This window comes from Cervus elaphus, chromosome 24, assembly GCF_910594005.1.
Source record: "Cervus elaphus chromosome 24, mCerEla1.1, whole genome shotgun sequence".
NCBI lineage: Eukaryota > Metazoa > Chordata > Mammalia > Artiodactyla > Cervidae > Cervus > Cervus elaphus.
In genome coordinates, this window is record NC_057838.1 from 23,818,242 (window position 1) to 23,838,693 (window position 20,452).

The window sequence follows — 20,452 nt, forward strand, 5'->3', positions numbered from 1 at the left end:
GTATGTTTAAACTTTTGAGGAACCACCATACCTGCTGGCCCACAACAGCTGTACCATTTTGTATTCAAGCCCAGTACCACAAGGATGCCAGTTTCTCCACATCCTCACCAGGACTGTTATTTTCTTTATTGATAGTAGCTGTCCTAAGGGATTCGAGGTGTTGATGATGTCATTTGAAGAGCAGAAATTGAGGTTTGTTTGCATGTGAATGTTCAATTGTTTCCACATCAGCTATTGAAGAAACCATCCTTTTTCTATTGTATTGCCTTTGAATCTTTATCAAAAAATCAGATGACTGTATGTGTGTAGGTCTATTTCTGGACTCTGTTCTCTCCTTAAATTTTGATCAGCCTTCTTAATGTGAAGCAGTGTTAAGCTTAATATAGTACCAGCCCTCCCTCAGAAGTAAATTTTTGGTGATGATTTAAGCAGAAGAAGAGACCAAGACATTTTACAATCTGGCCGGGCAGATTTACTCTGCATTTTGCAGTGAAGGGTGTTCTGAAAGACAAAACCTATGACTTTCTCCATGCTTTTTTAGGAACTTACCCAAACAGACTTTGTACATTATATCTTTTTCCAGGTTTAAAATTGGAACTGAGAATTTCTTCTATCTTGAGTATCCTTCTGCAGAAAGCTAATACAAAAGTACAAGATAAGATAAACAGGCATTTGAGTTTAAAATATAGTCTCCCATAGTTATACAATAGTGTAAAAATAGTGACTATCTTGATGGAATCCAAGAAACAGAACCGTATAATGTCAGCAGAACAGAAACAAATGTGCTAAGCCTCAGCTTTGCTGAGAGTACCTAGGCTCCAGAGAACATGGGGGACACCTTTCAGGCTGTGCACAGGTAGCTGACCCCCGCAAAATAAGGAAATATTTCTATTTCCTAAACAAAAGAGAAGAGCTTGGCAGTCACTGGGTAGCTTGAGTTCTTTTGCCACCAGGTAAATAAACCAGGTGAAACTTACCTGAGAGCAAAATCTTCATCCAGGTGGTATGACCCAGTTTGTATAAAGACCACCATCTCTTTGCCACTGATGTTAAGACATTGCTTAGAAAATGATGTTGAGATGATCAGCATCTCAGAGGTGGAAGACCAGTTCAGTTCAGTTCAGTTGCTCGGTCGTGTCCAACTCTTTGTGACCCCATGGACTGCAGCACAGCAGGCTTCCCTGTCCATCACCAACTCCTGGAGCTTGCTGAAACTCGTGTCCATCGAGTCGGTGATGCCATCCAACCATCTCATCCTCTGTCATCCCCTTCTCCTCCTGCCTTCAATCTTTTGCAGCATTAGGGTCTTCTCCAACAACTCAGTTCTTCGCATCAGGTGGCCAGAGTATTGGAGTTTCAGCTTCAGCATCAGTCCTTCCAATGGATATTCAGGACTGATTTCCTTTAGGATTGACTGGTTTGATCTCCTTGGAGTCCAAGGGACTCTCAAGAGTCTTGTCCAACACCACAGTTCAAAAGCATGAGTTCCTTGGTGCTCAGCTTTCTTTATAGTCCAACTCTCACATCCATACATGAGTATTGGAAAAACCATAGCTTTGACTAGATGGACCTTTGTCGGCAAAGTAATGTCTGCTTTTTTTAATACTCTGTCTTGGTTGGTCATAGCTTTTCTTCCAAGGAGCAAGCATCTTTTAATTTCATGGCTGCAGTCACCATCTGCAGTGATTTTGGAGCCAAAAAATATAAAATCTCATACTGTTTCCATTGTTTCCCCATCTATTTGCCATGAAGTGATGGGACTGGATGCCATGATCTTAGTTTTCTGAATGTTGAGTTTTAAGCCAGCTTTTTCACTTTCCTCTTTCACTTTCATCAAGAGGCTCTTTAGTTCTTCTTTGCTTTCTGCCATAAGGGTGGTGTCATCTGTGTATTTGAGGTTATTGATATTTCTCCCAGCAATCTTGATTCCAGCTTGTGCTTCATCCAGCCTGCAATTTGCATGATGTACTCTGCATTTAAGTTAAATAAGCAGGGTGACAATATACAGCTTTGACGTACTCCTTTTGGAGTTTGGAACCAGTCTGTTGTTTCATGTCTGGTTCTAACTGTTGCTTCTTGACCTGCATACAGATTTCTCAGGAGGCAGGTAAGGTGGTCTGGTATTCCTGTCTCTTGAAGAATTTTCCAGTTTGTTGTGATCCACAGAGTCAAAGGCTTTGGCATAGTCAGTAAAGCAGAAATAGATGTTTTTCTGGAACTCTCTTGCTTTTTTGATGATCCAACAGATGGCAATTTGATCTCTGGTTCCTCTGCCTTTTCTAAATCCAGCTTGAATGTCTGGAAGTTCATGGTTCGTGTACTGTTGAAGCCTGGCTTGGAGAATTTTGAGCATTACTTTGCTAGCATGTGAGATGAGTGCAATTGTGTGGTAGTTTGAAGACCAGGTCAGTGGCTAAACTTCTTTTCTAGCTTCCTGTCTTCTGTCTGGGCCCTTGTTCAGTTCTTTCTCCACAAGCCTGCTGGATGTAAATTACCAAAGGACAGCTCTGATCATGCTCAAAGGTGTTTCTCACTGGCCTTAAGATAAAAACATGGTGTTTCACAGCCTGTAGTCCTCCACAGACTGACCCTGGACCACCTTTACAGACTCCTGTCCAGGGATCCCCTTCCACATGGTGATGATCTGAACCCAAACGTGCTGTGCATTTTTACTCCATTATGCACGTGCTGGTTTCTCTTATCAGATGCCTTTTCCTTTATATGCCTGATGGATTCTTATCCTCCCAGATCCATCTCAGATGTCACCTTCTCTTGTCACCTTCCTGCACTGTCTGAGCAGGGTGGAGGAAACACAGTTTAATGTTCAAGAACACAGGCTTGGGTTTGAATTCCAGCTCTATCACTTTTGAGTTGTGTGAACAAGTTGTTAATCTCTCTGCTCCTTCATTTCATAGTGGTACATACCTAATAGGGTGATTATGAGGATTAAATATTAATAATATGTATGTGTGTATATAGTACATATCAAAATACATGAGTATTTAATAAACATTTCTTATTATTTCCAGTTCATTTAGTCAGCAAACATTTATTGAGCACCCACTGTATGCTGTTCACCTGTACTGGGGACTTGGGATGCACAGATAGGTGCCCTGGCTGTATAGGGGAGGTGCTGAAGCTCGATGCTTTAAGAGGAGGACATTCAAAGTGCCATGGAAGCGGCCACTTATTTTATGACTGTCAAGTACTGTACATGTGGATCTCAGTTCATCCTCCAACAGCCTTAAGATACCGGTTTTGTAATCCCCACTGAGGCTCAGAGAAGTGAATAAGTAACTTGCCTATATTATCTAGAACATGTAGATATGTACCTGCTAAACAGTGGAGCCAAGCGTTAAACCACTGACTGACTCCGTTCAAAGGAAGTTTAGGAAATATTTGGAGAATATCATAAGCCCTTTGAGATTTACATCTTGAAAGACGGCAACCATATTTTTCTGAAAGATGCTTCTTTCTGCTTCTGCCAGAGGCAGCATATTTCACAGGATAAATTCTAGAGCTCACCCAAGTTGACAGGCCACATTTTCTTACAATTCATCTTCTGTTGTTTATATAATAAATTCTGTTTCCTTGAGTCTCACTATTAACTCTTAAATCTCATCAACACTCTTCATATTCAGTTGTGAACTGTGAACAGTAGAAATGAGAGGAGTTAAAGTTTATAGTAAAGGTTAAGAATCCAGTCTGGTCTTTACCGACAAAGGTCTGTCTAGTCAAAGCTATGGTTTTTCCAGTAGTCATGTATGGATGTGAGAGTTGGACCATAAAGAAAGCTGAGCACATAAGAAGTGATGCTTTTGAACTGTGGTGGTGGAGAAGACTCTTGAGAGTCCCTTGTACTCCAAGGAGATCAAACCAGTCAATCCTAAAGGAAATCAGTTTCACAGCCAGAAAAGACATTGAACTATATCTTAGAACTACCTTGCCCTCACTTGTTGCTGGTTCAGCTCAGAAGCATCACCACAACCGTGCTTGTTCTCCCTTAAACTTGGTGCTCATTGTCTAAGAGTTATTAGAAATAAAAGGAAGCCAGTGCCTGTAGGGACACTTGATTCTCTTGAGGTATGTGCTCATTTGAGGAGCCGGGCTGAGATCTAGTTAGATCTTATAAAAACAAAATCCTAGATAAATAAATTGAGGCATGTTTAGACAATGAAATCATATATAGCAATTGAAGGGGATATGCCAGAGCCACATTTTTTCACAAGGGTAAAATTTTAAAATGTGATGTTGAACAAAAATGCAGGTGCCATAATAACACATAGAGGGTGATAGCATACCAAAAAAGTTTGAGAGCATGCAAAAATAGCCTCTATAGGGTGTATGGATATGTGCATGTATTGTAAAACTACAGAAACATCTCCAGGAATGAATTAAAAATTAGTGGTTGTTTCTGGAGATGGGGAACAGGGAGTGGGACCAGAAAAGGGTACACAGGTAGCTTCCGTTGTATCTTTAATGTTTTGTTTCTTATGAACTATTTTCTTGAGAGAAATGCAAGCAAAGTGTTAAGCAATCCAAGATCTGGGTAGTTGGCTAGCCCAATATATAGCTGTCTGTTATATTTATTCTCTGTACTTCTCTGTATATCCAAGGGTTTCATAATTTAACATGTTAATCCTGGGCTTTGGTTGTGTACTAAGGTAAATTTTTAAAAAATATTGCCTCCTCTCCATAGAGATAAATTCAACAGAAGCAGTAAAACTGCAGTTACTGAATTTATCTGGTTCTCTTCCTGAAAGAAGGGAGTTCAGGAAGATATCCGAAACGCTTGGCCACTGAGCTTTCCAGAGGGCGTCTGAGCGGTCCTCAGTTGCAGCTCAGGCTGTGCCAGGCATGCAAGCTGGAGCCAGGTCACACCCCAGTCCTACTGTGTTCCTCTCAGGTGACCTTCCAGAGGGTGTCATGAGTGCTTGGCCTGGAGCCAAGTTGGCTTTGTGTAGAGTGCTGGCCACAAAAGTCCATGTTGGCTTAAAATGTTCTATTTACAAATGTGTAGTCAAATAGCCCGGGTGTCATCAAAGGAATAGTTTGCTTAACTTGCCAGTTCTACCCTGTTATCGTGGGAATTTATTTTGAGAATAAAGGAACTGAAATGTTGAGTCAAGTCCTTCATATTAAGCAAAGGAAAATCATATTGGAAGGAGAACAAAGAAATGTGTGAAATGCAAAATCAAGAGGAGTCATCTTAAAAGAAATCATTTGAAAAAGTGTTTGAAGACCCGCGCCATCCCTGGTGCACAGAGGTCCTCACGAAAGCTCTGAACTGCTGGGATTTCCATTTGGATGGAGCACTGGTTCCCCCAGGGTCTAGGCTGCTTCAAACACTGATTTTTTTAGTGCAGGGATTTCTAACTTGGAGTCACAGATCCCTAAGTGGTCCATGAGTAGAATTGAGGGAGTCCATCAACTTGATTAGGAAAAAATATTACATCTTAATTTTCATTGACCTCTAACCAAAATTTTGTTAGTTATGAAATAACTGGCAGCAAACCTGTGTAATATTAACAGTGCCTGTAACTTTATCATCATACCCCAAACAGATTGGCTTGTGATTTTTTTCTCCTTAAATGTCCTTGCGAGGTTTTGATATCAAAGTTATGTTGGCCTCAAAAAACAAATTGAAGAATTTTATTCACTGGAAGAAATTGTGTAAGGTTGGTGTTATTTCTTCCTTAAATATTTAGTAGATTACAGTGGTGAAGCCCTTCGAGGTCTGAAATTTTTTGTTGAGAAGCTTTTTAAATATAGATTTAATTTACTTAATATATAGCAGACTATTCAGATACTCTATTTCTTCTCATGTAAGTTTTGGGAAGCTTCTTTTTCTTAGGAATTTGTCTATTTCCTATGCTTTCAAAATACTAGGTGAAAGTTGTGCAAAATATCCTTGTATCTTTATAACATTGGTAGGTCATGCTCTCCTCTTTTTCATCCTTTATATTAGGAAAAAGTTTTTAAACATTAACACAACTTGGAGTTCTTAAGCATTTAGGGAAATGACAACCATCGATAGATGTTTAAATTAGCACACCCTTTCTGGAAGACTGTTTTGTAGAATAGTATATTTGATACATGAAATGTGAGTGTATTTTATCCAACTACCTGTTTTAAAGAATTTTCCATAAATAAATAATTTCACAAGTGCAAAAATACTCAACACAGCATTATCTATAGCAGTCCTCCCCCCACCCAAAATAAAGGAAACAGATCAGTAGGCATCAGGGAAGTAATTGTGCTATTTACATTTGCTGGGGTACATTTATTTTATCTTATTTTAGATTTTTTTTTTTAATTTGATGGTACCACACAGTGTGTGGAATCTTAGTTCCTCAACTAGGGATTGAACCCATATCCCCTGCATTGGAAGCAGAGAGTCTTAACCACTGGACCACCCTAGAGTACCTTTTGTAGTTATAAAACATAGGACATAGACATGGGAATGTGCTAGGAAGATATTTTTGGTTACAAAAAGCAGTCACAGAAGAGTGTGTACAACATAACCTCTTCTGTGTTAAATATATAATTCTTTTTTTAAATACATACTTCTATATGTGAATGCATATGTAGAAAATAATTTGGAAGCATGGTCACCAGGTTTCTAACAATGATATCTGTGGGTGGTAGGATGTTGGATAACAGTTATTTTCTTTTTTGCTCTTCTGTGTTGTTTAAAATGTTTGTATGAACATGCATCACTTCTACAAAAATAGCAAAACTTTCTAAAGAGCTTGGCTGTAACAAGAAGATGAGAGGGTGGTAGAGGAGGGGAATGTCAAAGCGTTTTTCTTGACTGATGGAGAACAGCCAGAGAAGAAAGAGAGCTTGAAGCTACAATAAAGAAGCGAGAGTCAATTGAAAGACAGGAGGGCCTGGACTCAGACACAGAAGTCAGCCCACAAGGGGCAGTACAACATTCCTTCCAGAAAGGAGGGAAAGACAAGAGAAGATATGGAAGAGTTCCAAGCCAAAAAAGAAAAGGAAAATAACATTCATAATTAACTCACAGCTGCCAATTTCTTGGTGAAATCAGAGGTGAAACTGTTTGAGTGGAGCCGGGGTCTTGAGGATAGTGGTGAGGGTCTCCAGTGGGATTGGCGGTAGAAGAGAGAGTCACCGGGGTGTGGGCAGTTGAGCCCACCTGGGGACCTTAATAAAACTTTGGTTTAAGGGAACCCAGTGGTGTGGCTGGGCAGTTCTTCTCTAGAAGAAAGCACACTTGGTCCCAGGCTCGGGGGTGGGTCGGGAGGCATGGTAGCGCTTCAGAGGATGAGAAAGTTCAGGATACTGATTGACCTTAATCCAGGATGCCCAGGAGGAAAGTGAATTAGGAGGAGTACCAAGGGCTGGGGATTTATTTGGAATGTGGACATCCAAGAAGCCAGAAGATAGGTGCTCAGGGTCAGGGTGGGTTTTCAGAACTTCACATCTTATGGAAGGTGTGCTCAGTGGCCATGGGAGGACAGGAATGGTCACAGAAGTTGGGAAGGTCTGAGGATTGTGAAGCTGGGAGGTGCAATGGTCTTGCTCATGGATGGGAGCATTTCCCAGGATGATGACAGGAATTCTTCCGGAGAAGGTTTTGAGACAGGTGCTAAGAGATTGGGTTCATGGACAGAAAGACTCTGCAGAGCAGGCTTGGGGGAGGGAGCTGATAGAGTCCTGGTCCGGAGCAAGCTGTGGACCCGCAGGGAGATGCTTGACCTGCTCTCCCAAGACCAGGAGCCTGAGCCCCAAGAGAAGCCTCCCTTCATGACTGTGGGGCTTTGCGGTCCAGAACTGGCAGAAGGAATGCTCCAGGAAAGGAGAAGGAATGCTCTGCAGACATTTCTTAGCGAAGGGACAAGATCATGGGGTACAGGTAAGTGGGTAAAAATATGAGAATTAGGGTTCTAATGAGAACGGTATCAAAAGAGAAGCAGGCTAGAAAGAGGAATGGCTGAGCTGCAAAGGGGTGGCGATTTGTTTGCTGGTTTCCCAAAGGAAATGCTGAACTATATGTTTCTTTTTCTTATCACAAAGCAATATCTGCTCACTGCTGAGAGAACAGAAACTACAGATAAGCAAAAAGTAAAAACGAGTAAAGAATTCTAAGAGCCACTCACAATCCCTGGGTCCTGGAGCTTTTCCCATTAACATGTTCTCCCTTCCTGTTCCTGCTGCCGCAGATCCAGGTCAAGGCCTCATAGGCTCTAGAACAAGCTTGTCCTCGGGGTCACAGATTTCTCTTCCTAGCAGAGCTCCCAGGCCAGCCTCTTCCCAACTCCCAGCCCTCCCATCCTGCCTCCACAACCATCTTCCCAAAACACCCCATTCCTACTTCCCCTTTCAGGTTCCATCATATATCACGCCCCTGCCTGGCTTTCCAGGGCTTCTGTAACCTGGAACCATCTCACCTCCCAGACTCGTTTCCAAACCCTTCCCTTGCCTTAGACGTGCTTTGTTTCCCTCCCAGCTCACCTCCCCAAGCTCCTCAACACCCAGGTCTTCATGACACCCGCCCTGTCGGACTGGCCACCCCCAGATTCTCCCAGTTGTCGAGGCCCAGTGCCCTGCTCCAGCCCATACCGACTGATCTTTGCCTTCCAGGTACTTGACTGACCACTCCTCCTCATCATTCATTCTGTGTCAGTTCACACTCAAGTATGACAGGTACACTCAGATATACTTAGAAGGAAGCACAGGATTTAGAGCTGGGAGGAACCTCGGCCCCTGATCTTACTAAGATTCAAGGGAGGCCAAGAGACAAGTCCCCTAAGGTCAACCAGCAAGTTGTTCATGGTGCTGAGACTGGAACCCTGATTCTCAGACCTGAACTGCTCCTCATTGAATTAAATATTGCTTTCTAAATAGAGCTTTTCTCTGATGCCTGGACATGAAGCCCCAGAGACACAAAGCAGTGGTTATCAGTGATGAGAATATAGCAGATTGCTCAAAATCCAGACTGCTAAGCCTGATAGGGGGAGACCCTGATTCAGTAGGTACAGGATAGGCTCTGAGTATCTGCATTAAAACCAAATAAACAAAACTCTTTGGCTGATCCTGATGTAGAGAACCCTCAGCTCACCCTTCGAGAAACAGAGTTCTGTTTTGCCTTTGGCTTTGCTTTGTTAAGTTCTCTGACGTTTCCCTGTGGACACTGTTAAGCTCTCCCGAAGCTTCCCATCTCAGGAGCAGGCTCGGGTAGCCAGCCCCCCAGCCCATCCAGAATGTGCCAGCAGCAGTCTGGTGCTGTGACCCGTTCACCTTCTCAGGCCCAAACTGACCTGGGCCCCAGCTCCCGTCTTCCTGATGTGCACGGCCATTTGGGCTCAGGAGCCAAGTTATTTTTCAAAGTCCTTGGAGGCAGTACCTTGGCAAAATGTTGAGTGTAGTGGAATTCTTTTGGAAACATCCCCCCGGCCAGGGTGTTTCTGAGCACCTTCTGTAGCGTGGATGCCCGGGCGCTGGGGCCTGCCAACTGTCTGTCACAAGGCATCCATGTAAACCAAACCCAAGCATGTGCCCGGGCTCTCCAAGCCACGGCACATGCAGCCAGGCCAGGCTGGCAGGAGGAGGAGCCGTCTGCACGGTGATGAGGGCCAGGCTCTGGGCATGCCGCCTGCCTGGGCCTGTGCCTCATACCTACCATTTCTAGCCACGTAACCTTTGACATCCCTTTGCTGCTGTTTCCTCATCTATAGAGTAAGAGTATAAATTATTATAAAGTTAATTATAATTATATTACAAAAAAATAAAAAGAATTCCTACCCCACAGGATAGGTGATGAAGGTAACAAATTAATGCATGAAAAGCTCTTGAAACAGCATTTGGCACATAGTAAGTGTTCAGTAAGGGACTGCAGTTATTATAATTATCTCATGAAAACTGTGATGAAATAATGAGACTCACTGCTCTCCACCGTTATCAGTCCAAGAGTTATCAGTTGCCCCTGTTGGATGAGCATAGATTAGAGGAATGACTAATAATGTAGTAATTGCTCTTCAAAATGCTGCCTGGGCCCTCGAAGACAATTAAAATATGCTAGGTATTTCCTAGCAATAAGGTCAAGCCTTGCATAATTTAACAGCTCCACAGCAGTTCAGCGTTTTGGTGCTTTGGTAAGGTGGCAGTTATATAACAGGCCGCAACCACGCACATGAGCAGGGCCAGAGGTGGGGGAGAGGGTGCTTTGAAAAGACGTGTTAAGCACAGGAATGAAGGGTGTGATAGACGAAGGACCTGACACCAGCTTCAGGCTTCAGAAAGTTTGGGTCTGGGGGAATGCATACATGCCCTGTGCCATTTTGGCACATGTTGGCTTGAAAAACATCTCCCGATGTTAACTATCAACCTACTGCAATTCGGAGGTATGAAATTTTGTCTTGTCTTAGCCATATTGCAGGTGTTTCCTCACTCCTTCATAATATTTTAAGCTAAAAGTATGATTGCATCAATCTCTAAAGTGACACAAAGCTGAATCAATCTCTGAAATCATGTCTTCATCAAACTTTTATGTAATAACTTATATTGTTGCCAAAGTATCCCCTTCCTGCATCTGATTGCCATTCTAACCTTCCTTGGTGCTTTAGATGTAGTGGTTCCATCCTTCAGATTCTAAGTACAGGAGAGCCTAGGAGGGTGTTAGAAAGCGGATGCCAGTGGCTTATTTCTGTCTCGGGGTGAGAGATGCTAGTCTTCTGAGTCCTTCGCAAGTGATCTCATGTTCTAACCACTAAAATACTTTTTAGACTGCCCTGTTTGAGTTGTGCAGTATTTCTTTAAAAGAAGACTGACATTTAAATAGGCTGCTTGGTGTTTGTCATGACATAAGGCTCGGAACCTCTAGAGACCAGAAAGTCAGTTTGTTTCTGGAACCGTCTTTAGACAAGGATCATCCTCATCTCCTCTGAGGATCCAGAATAGTTCATTGCTTAACCACACTTTTCAGAGATCATGCTCAAACCAGAGTCTTTAGAGTCATGGATGGGGAGAGAGCTATGGGGGCTGCTGTCAGCCAGGCTGGGCCGAAAGCTTGCCTCAGTAGGGCTCACTGGGGAGCCTGCTATTCACCTTAGTAAGAAGATGCGGTAGAGTGCTCGCTTCGGCAGCACATATACTGGGGTTGGAACGATACAGAGAAGATTAGCATGGCCCCTGCGCAAGGATGACACGCAGATTCGTGAAGCGTTCCATATTTTTAAAGAAAAAAAAAAAAGAAGATGCGGTAGAGTAAGTTCCTGGGGATGAGTGAGGCCCAGAAAAGCCTTGTTGGATGGCAGTCTGTAACTTTACCTTAAGTCTTTTAAAATAAATAATTTTTAATATTTATAAATGAGAGCAAAATTGTAGATGAATATATTCTTATTTATTGCTGCCTGTCCAAGCGTTGTGGGAGGTCAGAGTGCTAGGTTGATGGCCAGGTGGCTGGCAGTAGCTTGGAGGCCTTAGCCAGCTCTAATTTTCATTTATTCACCGAATGCCGGCTTAGTGCAGGCCATGGGCTACCCTGTGCTGTAGAGGAAAGACAGTGGCTGGAAAGTCACTGAGCGTGTATGTGTAAGGCACTGTTTTGAATACCAAACTGTTTGATATTTTTCATAATAAAGTTTTTTAAAAGTGAGCTAGCATATTTGATAATAAGGAGACCTTGAAAAATGAAAAACATAACTAGCTTAAATACTTTTTAAATATAATAGAAAGGCTAGAAAACAAAATCAGGGCACTTCCAAAAGGGAAAGTGAAAAGGTGGAGAGAGAAAATAGGGGAGAAACAGTAAATTAAAAATTTTGGTGAAGCATCCAGGAGTTTGAATATCTGGATAGGAGTTCCAAGGCGAGAGAAGGAAATTTTCAAAGAAGTAATACAAGGAAAACTTCAGAACTGAAGGTCAAGGAACTTTCAATCCAGAGCCCAGCACAATGAATGAAAAAATTACCCTTCTCTGGACACACTGTCATCAACATTCACAACTCCAGAAACAACGAATTGTAACAGCTTTGGGGGGCAAATGAATCTCAAATGAAAGAAGAAAAATCAGAATGCCATCAGAGCTCTTAATATCAGCAATGAAAGCTACGCTACAAGACAAAAGAACAAAGCCACCGAAATACTGAGGGAAAATTATTTTCCATCTAGAATGTTATGCTCAGCCGAATTTTCAATAAAGTGTGAGGACAGAACAAAGACATTTTTAAATCTGCAAGGACTTTAAATTTTGCTTCCTGTGGATCCTTTTTTAGGAAACAACCAGAATACTTCAGCAAAATGTGAAAATGAAAGAGCACTAGAACCCAGAAGGCAGGGAACCAACACAGGAAAACAACCCCGGGGGCCCAATATATATGAAATAGGCCCAGCTACTTTAAAGTTCACAGATTATCTGATGTACTTGACTGTGTGGAAAATAATATTTATGTATATATTGATAGTTCAGTTAGAGTGTCTGCAAAAGCCTGAATGTAAATGCATAGAAAATTAAGCAAACGAAGCAAAGAGGGAAGTGTTAACTCCAAGGGAAAAAAATTTTGCGAGGGGAAAAAAAAAATAAACTCCTTGACTTTTCAGTAAGCAGTTCCTTGTCATAATAATGGAAAGAGAACTGTGGTAGGTGATATAGAAGAGCTAAGACCTAGGCAATTATAACAGGAAGTTAATAGGTGAAGCGTAAATAGATAAACCAAGAAATGGCCTTATTAACATACTACTTGAGTTTTTAAAAAAGCTAAAAGCATGGAAAGTGTTTGCCTCAAGATACTCTGTTTTGGTTTCAGTATATTTGAGCAGTTTGATTTAAACCATGTGTTTTTGTTTGCTCTGAGAAAAATGAAAATTAATGAAAAGGAGAAAAAAGTCGAAAGTTTGACCATCAGTGGGAAATTTCAAGCCTGCATCATCCAAGCGTTTGTCACCGCAGCCATCAGTGGCGTGGTGGATGGGAGCACACAGACAGATCCAGGCTCTCTGTCTCCAAGTTTCTTAGCAGGGGACAAGCTTCCTGTCCATTGGCAGGTGACTGGACCATCTCCTGCCAGAGTCATACCAAGTTTCAGATGAGTTTATAAGGCTGAGCAGGAGTGTATGCATCATAACAGGAAGGGAGGAAAGAGGAAGGAAGGAAGGAGAAAATCCCCTTCATAGATGGATTTAGAAAATGATTTGCCACTTGACTATTGAGCCAGCTCCAGGGAAATTCTATCTGAAATGCACCAACCAGCTGAATACAGCATCAGATGACAATTCCACTTCTTGACCATGTGAAGCTGCTGGTTTGACTCAACATGTGTCTGTCGGCCAGCCCCAGGGAGCAGTGGGTACACCTGGATATCCCATTCCCAGCCCGCATCCAGGTTGGAGTTGGAGTGTGGTGCTCAGGGTTCTTTATGGCCTGACCCAGTGATCTATCCAGAGAATGTAGAATGGACCAGGTTCCCCCCAACCCACACCCCTCATCCAGGGGGCATCTCTCCATCCATCATCACTGCTGCCCAGAGGTAGCTTATTGTAAGTCTGAGGCCTGTCCCAGTGCAGACTAATCCATATCTGGGCTCTCTGCCTGAGTCTCGTTAGAACTGGACCACTGAGACTATAGAGATGTCAGTGATAATCAGGCAGCCGTCCGCTTCTACCCTACTACTCCTGTTGAGCAGCCCTGTCTGAAAGAAGTGATTGCTTTTTCTGCTCCTACACACAGGTGTGCAGGGCACCAGGCCAGCCATAAGCGAGGACACAGCTGTCTGTGTTGACTGGTCTGCATCGAAACCCAGTCTGTCCTCTTCTGCTCCAGGCCTGGAGGCCATTTAATAGGGGAACCATTGTACCAGAGTCCTAGTTGGGAGGACCCCTTGCACTCTCAGTTAGCTGTGGTTTAACCTGTTTGTGGAAGCGTTTTCCTTTGAACAAAAAGAACACTTTCTTTTACCTTCCAGGTAGTGAGCCATTTTTTAAAATCTTGATTGTTTATTATAGAAATAATGCATGCTTGTAATAGATTAAATCAATATTTAGGAAAAGGATGATACATATGTATGTACAACTTTGTACAACATATATACATGTGTATATACATACATGTATGTTCATAGACAACTATGATTGCACATATATGGTTATTCAGTGAAAAATAAGATCTTATGCAATGCAGCTTGTTTGTTATTGTGACATAACTTATAGACACCTTTTTAAAATTTTTTATTTATTTATTTTAATTGAAGGATAATTGCTTTGCAGAATTTTGTTATTTTCTGCCAGATACCAGCATGAATCAGCCATAAGTATACATATGTCCCCTCCCTCTTGCATCTCCCTCCCATCTCCTTCCCCATCCCACCCCTGCTGGTTGTCACAGAACCCCTGTTTGAGTTCCCTGAGCCTACAGCAGATTCCCGTTGGCTATCTGTTTTACATATGGTTATATAAGTTTCCATGTTACTCTCCCCATACATCTCACCCTCTCCTTCCTCCCCCACCCCTGCCCAGCGTCCATAAGTCTGTTCTCTATGTAGCCTCCTTTTTATGTCCTATACTTCTGCCTCTTTCTCAGAAATATTCTTTATACTGATGTACCCTGGTTTATCCAAGTCCCCTATTGATGAACATTTATTTAAATCCCCCCCAGACTTTTAATGTTAATATTAGTGTTGGAATAGCAGCCTTAACCCTGAAGTCAGACTGCTTTATTTGACTCCTAGATACTCCATTTACTTACTTTATAACCTTTAGCAAGTTATTTAAACTCTTTAAGCCTCAGCTTCCTAATCTGTAAAATGGGAATAAAGTTATCCTCACAATGTCCCTACCCTAAAAAAAAAAAAAGACTAAGTGAGATAATATGTATAAAACTACTTAGCATATTATAATACTGATAACTAACATTTATTGAGCACTTACTGTCAGCCAAGCGCTGTGTGGGTAAACAAATACTATTTCACACATGAGCCTTATAACAAGTATTTTAATATCTGCAAAGGCAAGTCCTTCATCATTCTTATTAAAATGACATTAATTATTCCTCTGCATTTACTCCTCCAGGTAAATTTTTTAAATCAACTTTCCACCTACCTCCCATCAATATGACAAGCTTTTTTTTTTTTTAATCCAGTTGGAATGTTGAAGGGTATCTCTACTTTTGAAGGTTGCCAGAATAGAAAGACCCTTGGGCTATGTCAAAAGGAATTGGGTGGTCTTGTGGTGGCCCTCCAAAACCACATCACCATGGGCGGTTCATTTAAATGCTCAACTTCCCTACCTGTAAAATGGGAGGGATGATCCTGACAGGATGAAGGGGGAGGATATTGTAAGAAAGTGCTGGAACAGGGCCTGACACTTCATAAATATGTAACAAATATACTTGCGGCTGAGGTGGGTATTTGTACTTTTTCTTCTGGCCCTTTGTCATCAGCACCATTTTCAGCGGCAGCTCGAAGATGATCTGCAGTGAAAGAGTTTGTGTGAGAACAAGAGCGGCAGTGAGCAGGCAGGATGAAGTCTCAGGCCCCCGCTTCCTGTGCAGGGCGAGCTGAACATTTACGACCCGTTGAAGATTAGCCAAAAGGGAGGAAAGGGAATTGGGACAAACATAGACTGTTCCGCCGTGCCGGCATGTGCCACCAACCGTGGAGTGGACTTCCTGCTGCAGGACACATCTGACCTTTGGAGAGGCACTGTCTGGGTGAGGCTGCCCTTTAGCAGGACAGAACACAGCTGTTGTTTAGATATCAGAGGCTAGTTAATAACTGTGTTTGGCAGTCAGCTTGGGACGTTAACAGTTTGAAAAACAGTCTGCTTCTAGGTTTAAGTACGGCCAGCATAAGGGAATCTTTGTGTTACCAACAGGTTGTTTGGTAATCCTTTGAACAAAAATGAACTTAGCAGCTTTAAAAAGTATGGAGGGAACTCGTAAAAGCCAGAGCAGATGTGCAGACAAGGGTCACACTTCCAGTGCTCTCTGGGGAGCGGTTTCTGGACTAACACGTCCAACAAATGTGTTAATTCAGGTTGAGATTTCTAAGGCAAATATTGACTCAATCACAGCATTCGCAGTTAATTCTCAACTTGAATGTGCCCTTTCAGAATGCCTTTGCCTGGCTGTTTTCTTTGCCTGTGTGTGATAGCTTGCCCACCCTTCACTTTGAACCTTAGCAGGTGAGTTTTTAATGACCAGTTCTGCATTCTTTCTCTAGGCTTTGAATAATGTGTAGAGGAATAAATAAAACTATTTCTTCATTTTCCTAGTGGCATAGCTGTGGGGAAGGAAGGAAGAGAAGAGACAGTTTAGACCAGGAAATCCTGGCAGAATGTAAATGATTCCCAGCCTTAGGTCAGATTACATAAAAATAACTTCTTACCCCCTATTCAATATTAAAGGAAAAACTGAGGTTGTTTTCTTTTGCTTTTTCCTTCCCTCAGTTCACTTGATACTTTAATTCCTGTTAATTTAGAAGCATGTGTCTTACAGTTTCTTTGAATTGGTGTGCAAGCTGCTGCATGGCTAACCAACTTTTAGTGTAAAATAGAGAGTGTTGACTAAAAGATATGACCAATATACCATATAGTTATTTTACCTTAGTGTTGGAAGATATTTTCACTGGCTATAGAATTCCAGGTTGAAGGTTTTTTCCCCCAGATGCTGCTATACCATCTTTTGGCTTCCTTGGTTTCTGATAAAAATTCAGTGGTTCCTGGAATCATTGTTTCCTTTATATAATGTAGCATCTTTCTCTGGCTGCAGTCAAGATTTTTTTCTTTATCTTTTGTTTTCTTTACATTTATCCTGCTTGGTGTTCATGGAGCTCTCAATCTGTAAATTTAGGTTTTATAACAAATTTGGAGAATTTTCAGCCATTATTTCGTCAAATATTTTCCTATTCTATTCTTTCTTATTTTTCCTTCTGAAACTTCAATTACACATGTGGCAGACTTTTTCATGTTGTCCTACAGGTTTGATGTTCTGTTCATTTTCTTGTTCAGTCTTTTTTTCTCTTCTTCAGGCTGGGTCATTTCTGTTAGTCTGTCTTCAGATTCATTGACTCTTTAATTTTCTCCATTCTGTAAGCTCATCCAATGATTTTTTAAAATTTTTATATATTATATTTTTTAGTTCTAGAACGTCCAGCTTGTTCTCTTTTGTTGTTCCTTTTTCTCTGCCACAGTTTCCCATGTATTTCATTTATTCTTTTAGGCCATTGAGCATAATTATGATAGTGCTTAAAAATTCTTATCTGTTCATTGTAACATCTGGGTTATCTTGGGACCACTATTGATTCTCTTTTTTCTTGAGGTCAGGTTGCATCTTGCTATATTTTTGTATACGTAGTAATTTTAGAGTGTGATTTGAACACTGTACTAGTATGAATACCGTGGCTTCCCCTATATTCTTCTGAAGAAGTTTATGGGCTGGGGAGATTGTTGTTTATTTGGGGTTTTGCCTTAGCTCTCAGTTAATTGGTTGAACTAAAGCCACAAACTCTGTCTCTTGGCTCGTAACTGAGGAGCACCTCAATTCTTGGCTCAGTTATTTTATCTTTAACCAGGTTGTTTAGAGCTCGCTCTATACATGCCTGGCTCAGGAGTCAGCCAGAAATGGGGCAGAGTTTTATCACTGAATTTGAGTCTCTCTTTGGCTCTATACTTTCTGTGATTTCTCTTTACTTTCCGGTATCTGTAGTTGTCTCGAAATCTCTACCCCCAAGGACTGCATGCTTTCTATTGGAGTTTAGCCACCTAGCATGGCATTGACCGCAGCCTGCCACCAGGCTCAGAGCCATAAAATTGAGAAACACGTGTAAATCTTTTCCCTTCTTCCAGGTGTTAGCCTCCTTCTAGAATACACCTGCTTTTTTGCCTTTCCACAGTGCCTCCAGGTAGTTGTTCTTTGTAAATTTTTCTCTATAGAGTTTGTAGTTATTTTCTCTAGGGAAACTAGTCCAGTAGGAGCTTACTTGGCCATACCAGAAGTAGAACCAAAAATATGTTTTTTAAAGAACATTTAAATGCAAGCTGATCCATCCCATAGTTAGTTCAGATTAGCAAGTTTGAAAAACATAAGTAGAGGAAAACATGGAACTGGAAAACTTCTAGAGGAGACTGTTATTTATAGGGTCTTGGTAAACAGCAAACTACTATTAGTATAACACAAAGAAGCAACATAGCTCATTGTAGACTTCAACATATTAATGAGATGCCAAAAGCTGCTTTGTACATCTTTTCATCAGAACTTTTTATTTCATTCTGGTGAAGTAAAAGTTGCCATGCAGTAACTTATTGTACATACCAAATCACATTATTAAAGGAAGAAACAGAAAAATTTCTCAATCAGAGTTGGAGATTTGTCCACTGTCAGCAAATTATAAAACAGTTATACAAAAAAAAAAATCAGTAAATGTATAGATGAATTCATAAACAAAATTGATACAGAATATACTACATTCAGCAGCAGCAAAATGCACATTATTTTAAAATGCACTTGGTGTGTTTTCCAACTTGGTCAAAGTCGTGGGCCATAAAATAAATCTCAATTAAGTTTAAAAGTTTGAAATATATAGAGAATATAGGATATCCTCTGACCACAATGGAATTAAATTAGAAATCTGTAACAGAAATTTATCTAGGGAAATGCCCAGATACTTGGAAATTCAACAACACACTGTATATATAATCCATGGTTTTTATTTCAAAGAAGAAATCACAAGGGATTAGAAACTGTTTTTAACTAAATGATAATGAAAACACAGCACATCAGAATTTGTAGGATGCAGCTAATGGAGCATATAAAGGGAAATTTGTAGTCTTGAATATTTGTATCAGAAAAAAGAAGGGTCTTAAACGTGTTGTCCAATAGCACTCTCTGTGAGGATGGAAATGTTCTGTATGTATGTTGTCCAATCTGGTAGCCACTCACCATGTGTGACTATTAAGTACCTGAAATGTAATTAGTATAACTAGGGGGTTAAAATTTTAATGTATTAGTTTAAATTAATTTAGACTTAGATACCCATATGTGGTTATTGGCTACCATATTGGACAACACTGGTTTAAAAATCAGTAACTGAAGGTTTCCTCTTAAGAAAAGTACACAATATAAGTAATAAGAAGGATACAATAAAGGTAAGCACATGAATCAGTGAAGTAGAAAGTAGATCAGGAATAAATAGAGAAAATCCATAAATCCAAACACTTGGTCTTATAAAAGATCAATAAAATTTGTTAAGTATACAGAAAACACAGATTACCAATATCCAGGATAGTAGAGGGACTACAAACATTGGAAAAAAATGGAATGTTATAAACAACTGTATGCCGAAACATTAAACAATTTAGATAAGCTATACAAATTCTTTAAAAAATATAGCTCATCAAAACTTAACACAAGATGACACAGAAAGTCTGAATAATCCTGTGTCTATTTAAAAAAAAGTCTAATTCAACGTCAGAAACCTTCCCACAGCAATTTTGAACTCTCAGACAATGTTGGTAGGAATATAAAATGGTATAGTCACTTTGGAAGAAAGTCTGGCATTTCTTATAAAACTAAATATATACCTCTTTGACTCAGCGATGCTATTCATAGCTATGTCTGCAAGGGAAATTGAAATATATATTAACAAACACAAGTAAAGCCTAGGTGTCCCCATCAATAGGAAAATGGGTAAGCAAACAATAGGATACTTATACAATAGAATACAGTTTAGCAATATTAAGGAGGAAAGTACATTCATAAGATGCAAGAACACTTATGAAACTAAAAAAATGCTGGGTGAAATTGTTAAAGAGGCAGAACTAATCCATGATGGAAAAAAGTCAAAACAGTGATTCTTTATGGAGGAGCAAGGGGGTTTTAGTCAGGTGTATATGTTTGTCTAAACTCAGTGAATGTACACCTCCCACTTGATCATTTCATTGAATGTAAATGTTACCTCAAAAAAGTTATATTGAACTGAATTTTTTAGGGAAAGTCTGACATCTGTAGTTTACTTTGAAATACATCAGAAAGATTAGATGGATTGATAAACAAGAAAATGAATGTATACATAGATATATGATAAAGCAATTATAGTAAAATGTTAGTGGTAGAATCTAGGTGGCTGACATATTTATTTATAAGTATTTAAGTATTTATTTAAACATACTTCATTGTCTATATGAAATTTTTCCTAATGTTAAGGAGAAAAAGTGCAGGGAAAGTATGCTTTTAATTCCATGTACACATAATAGGACTTCCCTCATGGCTCAGCTGGTAAAGAATCTGTCTGCAGTGCGGGAGACCTGGGTTCAATCCCTCCGTTGGGAAGATCCCCTGGAGAAGGGAAAGGCTACCCACTCCAGTATTCTGGCCCAGAGAAATTCCATGGACTGTATAGTCCATGAGGTCTCAAAGAGTCGGACACGACTGAGAGACTCTCACTTCACTTCACACAGAATTACTGAAATGCAGTGAGTTGAACCTTCACCAGGA

General features: G+C 40.7%; 1 protein-coding gene and 1 non-coding gene across 5 annotated transcripts in view; both read left to right on the plus strand.

Annotated features, from left to right (window-relative positions):
- CTDSPL (CTD small phosphatase like) overlaps positions 1-20,452 on the plus strand; it is a 120,492-nt gene that overhangs the window by 15,166 nt on the left and 84,874 nt on the right. The window lies entirely within an intron of this gene.
- LOC122683336 lies at positions 11,096-11,202 on the plus strand. Its single transcript, XR_006337688.1, has one exon. It is a non-coding gene; the product is annotated as a U6 spliceosomal RNA (small nuclear RNA).